We start from the raw sequence: 9,586 nt of genomic DNA, 5'->3' as shown, positions 1-9,586 counted from the left end.
CGGTTCAATGTCATGACACATGAATGATTACAATAGAGCACATCGGTGACCCTTGAGTCCAAGTAGTGCTCTTCCTGTTCGGCGAAATGCGTAAAGAGAAGGGAGGATTACCTTTAATGGCAGCCTGGTTTGGTGGGGGCCCTCGGATGTGTTAGTAGTAAACCTCTGACTGTTTGCGGTTGCTCAGCTATGCAGGGAGGAAGGGGGAGGGAGGTGATGCAAAAGAAAAAAAAAATGCAGAGGGAGACAGAATGAATGGGAGGGAGGTTGTAAAACAGAAAAAAAGGAGGTGGAATTGGGAAAGATGGAAATGTAGAGAATTGGAAACGGGAAGGAAGCAGATTGAGTGCAGTCTGTGTCATGGTACAAAGACAATGTAGGATGGTCGTGAATCATACGACCACACAAACCATTAAATCAAACACAAGAAACAAAATATTTGTGTGCAAGAAAAAAAAGGACAGTTCAATCCCAAAAAGACAAGACTTGATTGATGCATTTGTTAAAAATCCACTGAATAATAGAAGCAGCTTTCCAAAAGAAGCAGAAAAAGACAGAAACGTGATTTGAAATGATCAGATTTAGCTAATCTCATGGATGTACAAACCAACCTTCGACCATATCTTAAAAACTACTGCTCACACTTTCATTTGCAAAGTCCTTGGGAAGTTGACCCCCCACACTGAGATAATCAAAACAGCTAATTATGATTGAGCTCATGAGGCTCCCTGAGAAGTTGGAGGTTTAGTCTGTAATTACGGCGGTGTAGGCGCCTGTTTTGCCCAAAACAGTGCACTGCCGTACATAAACAGCGTGGGAGTTGCGAACCTATAACTTGGCCTTTACAAAGTCATCGCAGTAGTGAGCGCAACGGGCAATAGTGATGTTATTAGGAGAAACACCTCGAGTAAGGGACACGTGCAGATCCCTTTCTTGGTTTGAGTCTGTCTGGGGGTTTATGTGGTTCTGATATGGTGTTTATTGGGTTGAGTTTGGCCGTGTGATCCGTACCCCGTCACTCTCACACCAGGTCTGATTTAGCAAAGACTCTTTCCAATTCAATAACTGTATTTGCTGATTCTTGTTACGTCAAGTTTCCTGTTTTGTCATGTTTAAGTTGCATTCTTGTTGTTTTTAAGTCACGCCTGCGTTTATTTATTAAACAAGTTAAGCTTCCACCAATTCCGTCTCCGATTTTCATGAGTTCCTAAGGTGAAACCAACTGACCCCAAAGAATCTGAAAGAGCCATTCCATCCTGGCTATTCCATCCAATTTTAAAGCTCCGGTAATCAGCAAAAGGCTCTGAGAATTTTGCTAATCCGCCCCTTTACTTCTGTTGAAATATAAATTGACAAAATAAAAGTTACTATGAATTGTATTGTTGTTAATCACTCCTTATTTCATGAACTGCAAAGTCTATTCAAAAGCAAACTCCCTATAATTCCATTGGTTGTTAAATACGAATACACAAAAGCACAATGTCAATGCATGCCTTGACTGCAATATCGCCCTTGCACTGACCAAACGGTCGTGAACTTTGCACCGTCTGTGACGCTAAGACATTTAATATGTTTAATAGTCAAACCAAACGTTCTCTGCCTTCATAAATGTTACTGTTTGATGGAGCTTCAACACTGATTGACCGCAGAAGAGTAGAAAAAAGGCAGCTGGCGTGTATCCAAAAAAAGGGTTGGAACAACACCAACTCAGATTACATTTAAACTCTGACCCTGATTTGGCTCTCTGAGCAATAACTGAGTATGCCTTCATTATGCAAATACAAAATGTTGTTCTCCTCTTTATTTGGTGCAAATAAAGTACATACAAAAACAATGATAATGATATGATCAATTTGATTTCACGCTTTATCCTTTTTTTCCCTTATTGTTTTATTTGACTAAATAATCCCAGTTCTGGTTTGGTGGGAGTTTTAATCCTGGAAACAGGTCTTGTAAAGTCAGGCTGCTGTTTCCACCCCTTTTTTTTTTGAAAAGTCTCAAAAGACAAAGATTCACTGTTTACCTCTGGCTGCAGTTACTGAATTTCAACCTAAACTGCCCCCCCCCCCCCCCCCCCCCCCCCCCCCCCCAAACTGGGAGGTTCTAAATTATGAATGTGTGACTGTCTGATTTAGAGCAGGGTGTCCTTGCAAAACAGAGTTCACTTATAACTGACCTCACCTGTAGAAATAAAGGTGCAAAAAAATATATAACGTGCAGTGCGTAGTCACGTTTTTAAAAAAAAAGTTGGTTTTATTGAAATGTTGTGTTAGCAACATCTTTTAAATCCAAATTAGAGATTTTTTAGGATTTATATTTGTTTCCATTCTAAAACACGGAGGAGGAGGATTCATGATGAGGGTAGGTCTTCAAAAACTTTTATTTTGGAATTTTTCTTAGTGTATCAATGCTTCCTAAAAAATAATAACTATCCCCTAAAAGGAAAAGAGAACAATTAGTCAAACACATGAATTAAATCTCCTTCAAGCAATAAAAAAAAATTTATTCACATGTGTATCTGACTGGCGAAATGCTAAAATCGCATATTAAAACTGTTCATGTAATAATAATAATAATAATAATAATGCATTTTATTTAAAGCGCCTTTGTGCCACTCAAGGACACTGTAAATTACAGAAAATACAATAAATAAATAAAATCAACAAAAAATCAGCTAACCGATGGATGGGCAATCATAGAAGAAAGGCAGCTTTAGAGAAGTGAGTTTTCCATCTGGATTTAAAGATAGGCAGTGAGTCAACGATACGGTGGGAGACAGTTCCATAGTTGAAGGGCCGAGTAGCTGAAGGCTCTGCTCCCCATAGTGACCGGTCTAATGGGGGCTACAGAGAGCTGCAAGGATGAGGAAGACCGGAGAGAGCGGGAGGGAGTGTAGATATGGAGAAGATCGGAAAAATAAAGTGGAGCCAGATTAAGGAGAGATTTAAAAATCAAAAGAAGAAGTTTAGATTGTATTCTGAATATGATTGGGAGCCAGTGGAGTTGCTGAACATCTTTTTTGGTAGTACAGAATGTTCATCTCCTGGTGCAGGAGACACCAAAAAGCAAAAGTAAACACACGTATGCAGTTGGACCAAAAAAAAAGAAAAAGGAGTGTATTGCGCAGCCATTGAACGCACATTGCAAGTTAAACCAGGTCGAACCATACCAATCAGGGTGTTGAATTTGGTAGTGACGTATGGATGGTGTCCCTTCTAATTCATGGAAGTGCCAATCGTTTGAAAATGGATCACGGAGGAGAAATGAACCATTGCGGTTTTTGCCCGTCCGTTATTATATAAAACCAGGTCTTTATATATCGGAATTGAGCTGTGAAAGAAAAAGACTGGAGCAAGATTTGCTCCTCTTTGACATTTTAAACCAAACCTCTTCCCTCTGCAGGTGGTGGACATGCGCTTGTATTGGGTAGTGGTAGTCCATTGTGAACACCTTACACGCTTAGCTTTAAGAATTACACCAAAACGAGCAGCTTTTTGTAACAAATTCATGTTTCCATGAGGCTTTGTCCCCCCTTACAAAGACGTGTCAAAGAAAACAATGAAAGGTATGACATTTGGTAACCCTTATCTTACAAAGCGACTCCACACCACTATCCTAATTAAAAGCACCCTAAATATGATGTTAACATTTTAAGAACTAAATTTGAATAACTACAACAACTCTACTGAAAACCACAGGTGGAGCCTCAATGAATAATAAAGTTATGGTTACCATTTTTTTCCACAACTACACTGAAAATGTATTTTTCTTGGCAGAGAGAGCCAATCTAAGCACTTCTGTCACTGTAAGGTTGTGCTTTATATTGAGGTATAAATCATCTGGAATGAGCTGTCATCTCCTTTTCCTCTTTGCCTAGAGTCAAGACAGAAACCAGTTTGGAGAAGAAAAAAAGAACATACAGAAACTGAAAGCGTCAGCTGTCCTCGGGCTTCTCGAAGAGGAATAATTTCAAAAACATTTGGACAACATGAAGCCAAGTTGGCGTGTTAGGTTAAACCCATTTTATTTCAATCGTTTGTTTGTGTGCTAATTTCAAAAGCATAAAGCAGATTTTTTTTTTAAACTCCTTACAAGCGTCTCTGCAGAACTGTTGGTTCAAAAATGAAAACATTGTGTAGTAAACTTTCCGCTTCCCATGAGAGAATTCGTCAGACACACTTTGCTAGTTTCAACCTGCCTGGATACGTTGATGGTATTAACCGGGAAAGACAGCAGACTAGAAAACAAAAAGAGTGCAAATATTTGTGTTCATCAAGAAAAAGAAAAAAAAAAGGTTCCTCGCAACTGTTTAAAATAAATTTCACAGAGATCGTTCAAATTCCCAACTTAGGTGTCTCACTCATATTTTCAATACCTGTTGGAGGAAACAGAAAGGCATTCGTTGGGGATGAAAACATACTTAAGACCTGTATGCAAAGAGGCCCCAATGGGCCCATGAAATCACACTAGGAGTTCATATCCTTACCTGGTGTTAAGACATCCCACACGGTTCATAGACCTAAGCAGATTGGGGTTGTATTTTGATTCCAGCTGCATTGTTTCACATTGTGTGGCTGAAATAGGAGCTGTTCTTTCACTGGTTGTGTCATTTTACAGATTTACAGATTATTTGCAAGAAGCTGTAACCATAAGAAAAAAGATGTAAACTGTAGATAAAGTTTATTGGAGAAATATATGTATATGTATTTTTTATAAAGAACTAACAAAATTAAACAATACTAAGTACCAAAATAAAAAAAAAATTAAACAGTGAGGAAGAAGAGTGGCAGGATAATAACCAAGAGTTGGAACCTGCCCTAAATTTCTTTCCTCCTTTATATTTTACTCATTAAGCTCTTTATAAATTGTTCTTGTAAGTCTGAATATAAACATCAGGCAATCGTGGAGTTAAAAACTTAAAAGACAGAATGGCCATGGGATTCTGTGGAGCGGAGCTGGCATTTTCAAAACAGGTATTAAACTCTATGGTTGCAGTGTAAAGGTTTGTAGTGTAAAGGTTTGTAACCCTTGTGCTATCTTAAGCACTTTAACATTGGGAGTTGGGTCATCTAGACCCACTAGACAGTGGGTTGAACCTTTTTTCTTTAATAATTTGTGATCTTCACTGGTGTCCATGGATTCCATGAAATATTTCCACCTTTATCCACCTTTGTCATGGTTGGAATTACACGTCAAAGTAAGGGTGGGGTCAAGGGTTAAGCTTGATGCTATACGTTCCCACTGAATGCATTTCGCATGTCAAATTCATATCGGACGCCTCCCTTTTGACACTTGTCAAATTTGCTGCATGACGTTTGTCCAAAAATGTGTTCATAAACTTGGGTTTCCCAATTAGTTGTTTAGTGGGAAGAGGTCCTGTCAAAAGTTTTTAGCCCCCATCACAACATGGGGGCATTGACTCTATATCTCATATACAGTCATGGCATTTCTTTTGAAGAGCCACACAAAAGTATCGGTTGAGAAAAACCATCTGGGTTCATGAGATCATTCAGAGACCGTCATTAAAAATGACTTCTGTCTCTCTGTGACCCGGTTTGACAACTTGCTAACATAACAAATAAAATTACAAAGACACTACAACACAAATAAAAAAAAAATGTTAAAAAGTTCAGGAGGAGAACGATCACCTTCTCCTCCATCTTGGTGTTGGATTCCACCTGCCGATCCCGTCTTTAAGACGTCACGGACCAAAGCTGACTTCCTTGATTCGTTGACGTGACCCGTCTTCTTCATCAAATTCCAGATATTTGATCATGGATGCGCCACAATGTCCAAAACAGGCCACAACATTTGAAATGCGGTACTTGCCCGATGCTCAAAACACGCCGCAGTACCTCTGATCGCATCCGTGCATTGACTTAACATTCAAATTGGATGCCCCTGACAAGCGAATCGTGTTCGTCAGCTAAAAAGTCTCTCAAATGTAGGATGACTGAGTTTTTGTGTTTGTCTCAATTGCACCGAAAAAGCATGTGGAAAATGTTTTCATGGGTATAGTAACCATGCAATAAATTTTCAAAACTCAACCTACAAGTTCGTGCTTGGCAACTTTTAAAAGCCCAATATTTGTATTTGCTCAAAAATACAAACACGAGGCAGACCAAGAAGCTTTTCTAAAAAGGTATGTCGTAACTCTGGCATGGAAAAGTTTAGTGCTTTTACTCTCTTAGAGAAAAAGCAGCAGTTGGTGCCATAAATAACACACTGCTCATTTTCATCCCTAACACAATCACAATACAGACTGTTAAGGATCTAGATGTTTAGATGACTTGATTTAGAATAAAAATTACATTATTGGCACTATGACCATACAGCCTGCAGATTCTAAATTTAGTGGGAATTCAAATGTACAGTATAGATGACGAGTTCTTGTTCAATTTAAATGACGAGTATTTGTACTGTCATGTATACAATGAAATTCATAATTCTCGTGTACACAACAAAATTGATCATTTTTATGCATACAAAATAACATTTAATGTTCAGCTTTTGAAAAAAGCTGACCATTTTTGCATTTTTGCAGAGACGATTTGGAATTAGTAGATCAAATGTTCAAAGCTCTTTTATGGTAATTTGTTAAGAAGATTTGTAATGGGGCCTATGTTCCACCGTTTTGCTTTCATAAAAGACATTATTAAAACAAAAGCATTGTTTTGGTCCAATAACAAGCCACAAAGACAAAAGAACACTGAAATGAAGCCCTATGATGACATTCGCCAAAATGCGTGCATGGTTGATGGAGACAAGCTTAAGTACATTTGTAACAGAACAAACTATAAATGTACCGTAACTGTTGTTTACCTATTTCAGGTCTGAACATTTACAGTAAGCACACAAATGCAGGTAGTCCTAAACTCAAAAAGTATGAATCATGTCTGAAATGCTCGATTTAAATCAGTATCTCGTACTGTTTTGGTAACTAAGACTACGGCCGACACTTCAGCGCTTCTCATTGAAAAGCTTCAATAGCTGCAAAAATCACCTTTCTTAGACATGCAGATGTCAGCTAGAAGTCAACTGGATTTGGATTTTTCTCTGCTAATTTTACCTCATGAGTTGATGACGGTGACAGTGTAATCTCTAAGTGATCTCCGCTTTGTTCGTGCAGACCACACCGACATCCAAGCCTCAAACATCCCTGTAATCTGATTTAGGATTAAGCGCACAATTAGATGAATGAGAACCGCAAATGGAGGACAACACAGACAAGGGGTATCCTTCTTTATTTATTTTTGAATCCTTGATGTCATCATCTCTATTGTATTGACCAATCCCGCTTAACCCATAAGCCCCACTCTGTCCTGTACATGCTTGATTCATTGCATTTACATTCCATGCTGTAGTTTTAAAATCCCTGCATTGGCTCCCCATATGCTTCAGGATTGATTTTAAGATACATTTAACAGTTTTAAATGTCTTAACGGTCTTGCGCCTTCTTATTTATTAGATCATTTAGTAAAGTATGAACCCTCGCGGACCCTGAGATCCTCTGGCACTGGTATGTTAACCATTCCAGCTGTAAAGACCAAAACCTACGGAGAAGCATCTATTCAGCACTATGGACCCCACTTTTGGAACAGTCTGCCAGAGGACCTGAGAGCCGTAGAGAGCATTAATGCTTTTAAGAAAAGGCTCTCAAGACTCGTCTTTTTAACCTGGCTTTTAACTAATTTTTTTTACTACTTGTATTAATTTTTTATTTATTTATTTACCATTTTATCTTGTTTTATGACCTTACACTAGATTTTTATTGCGTTATTTTAATTTACCTTATTACAATGTTTTATTGTTTATTGCTTTTATCAACATGTTTCCTTTTTATTCTCCTTTTTAATTTTAATTTTAATTTCCGTTTTCACATGGGTACTGGCTTCCTGGGCCCAGCAGGCCTCTCTCCACGCAGGGAGAGGGATCCCTGAGTCTACTGGCAAGACCGGGAGCCGGGGATCATCTGATGTCCCTGTGGTGTGGGTTCTGGTCCTGGCCCCTGACAAGGCCTCGCCAAATTTCTAACTGTGGGCGAGCCTGGTCGGGCCATGTTTGCAACACTTCTTGTGGACCCCCTTTCCCCTGGGTGTCCTCATCCTGGGCGGAGACAGCTGGCCCCTGCCTTGCTCCTTCCTGGACCAACCATGGGCCGGGTTGGTGGCTGCCTGGAGCGTGAGATGGGTCTCCCTTGGGGGGTCATGGCTCGTACCTGGGGTTGGGGCGGGGGGATGCCCAGAACTCCTGGCTGGTGGTGATGTGCTCGTCTGGGGCTGTGGGCGCTCTTCTGGGGCGGGACCCTGCGTTGGGCCATCCCGGCGCGGCGGGGGGGTTGCTCTCCTGGTTGAGCTGGAGCTGCACTCTCTTTACCCCCATTCTTCCCTGCTCTCTGGCTCTAGTTGGTTTGGATGCATAAGTATGCGGGTGTGAACAGTATTTGTGTTGTGTACATGTTGACATGTGAACACTTTTGGAGCCAACAGATATGTTTATAACATTTGAGTGTGTGTGTGGACAGGCCCCGCCCTTGTAGACTTGTAGTACATCTGAACCTTTTCTTTTCCTTCTGGTCCAACACAAAAGATTTTCAAATATAATTAAAATGAATAAAGTTTGGCCTCAATTACAAAAGGGGTTTATTCAGACATACCTCTGGTTTGTCAGAAGATTCATAAACCCTGTTGTTAAAAGTAAAATATCTCCAACACCCATCTGTTTGTCCAGCTGTAGGACTGGACAAGTTAAAAAAATAATAATTTTTATTACCGGTGCTTCCTCAGTTGGGACCTCTCCCTCTGGGTCGGCTGCTGTTCAGCTCTAGATGGGAACCTGCATCACCGCTTAGCTGTGGTGGAGCGGTCCCCGTCTGTGATGCTGCATTTGGCTGGTTATGCGGCTGTTCACAGAGAGGGAGGTTCCAATTAGTGTTTCCAACATCTTGTTTTCGTGCTTAGCCTATTTCTCTTTGTCTTTCCCCATCAGTTAGGGGGAGGGAGGTGTAAAAGGAGTGGGGGGTTGTGTGTAGGTACGGGGAGGGGGGGGCTATTTTTATTTTATTTTTGTGCTTGTTTTTATAGTATATATTTTGTTTTGTTTTAATGTAAAGCACTTTGTGTTATACTTTTATATGAAAAGTGCTTTATAAATAAAATTTAATTTTAATTTGATTGTGATTTAGTGCACTGTACAACTGTGATGAATAGGGGTGGATTGTTATGTGACCAACCATAGATGAGGCCTGAGAATGTCATCACAAAAGTGTCTGTTTATTGTCAGTAGAACCAATTTTCCCTCTAAATCAAAAGGAAATAGAGCTGCCAAGAGCCTTTTTAAGCTTTAGTCACATGCATCTGTATGGGGGGTTGAAACATGCAGGTGCTGCACGTTTTAGGGTTGTTCGGGTCCATTCTGGGTTGTAGACAGCAGCGGCCACATCTAAAGGAGAACGCACCTGTGTCTTGCAGTTCCTTTGAGGCTTGTTTAGCCACCTTAAGGTTTGTTTGTAAGTTACACTCATAATGTACGGGGGGATTGCTGTCATACGGTTTCCATGCACCACACTCTAGTCATTAGTAAGGTG

This window comes from Oryzias latipes, chromosome 2 (genome assembly GCF_053564925.1).
Source record: "Oryzias latipes strain Hd-rR chromosome 2, Olatipes_Hd-rR_3.1".
Lineage (NCBI taxonomy): Eukaryota > Metazoa > Chordata > Actinopteri > Beloniformes > Adrianichthyidae > Oryzias > Oryzias latipes.
The sequence above is the reverse complement of the archived record's forward strand: the minus strand, read 5'-3'. Positions refer to the sequence as shown.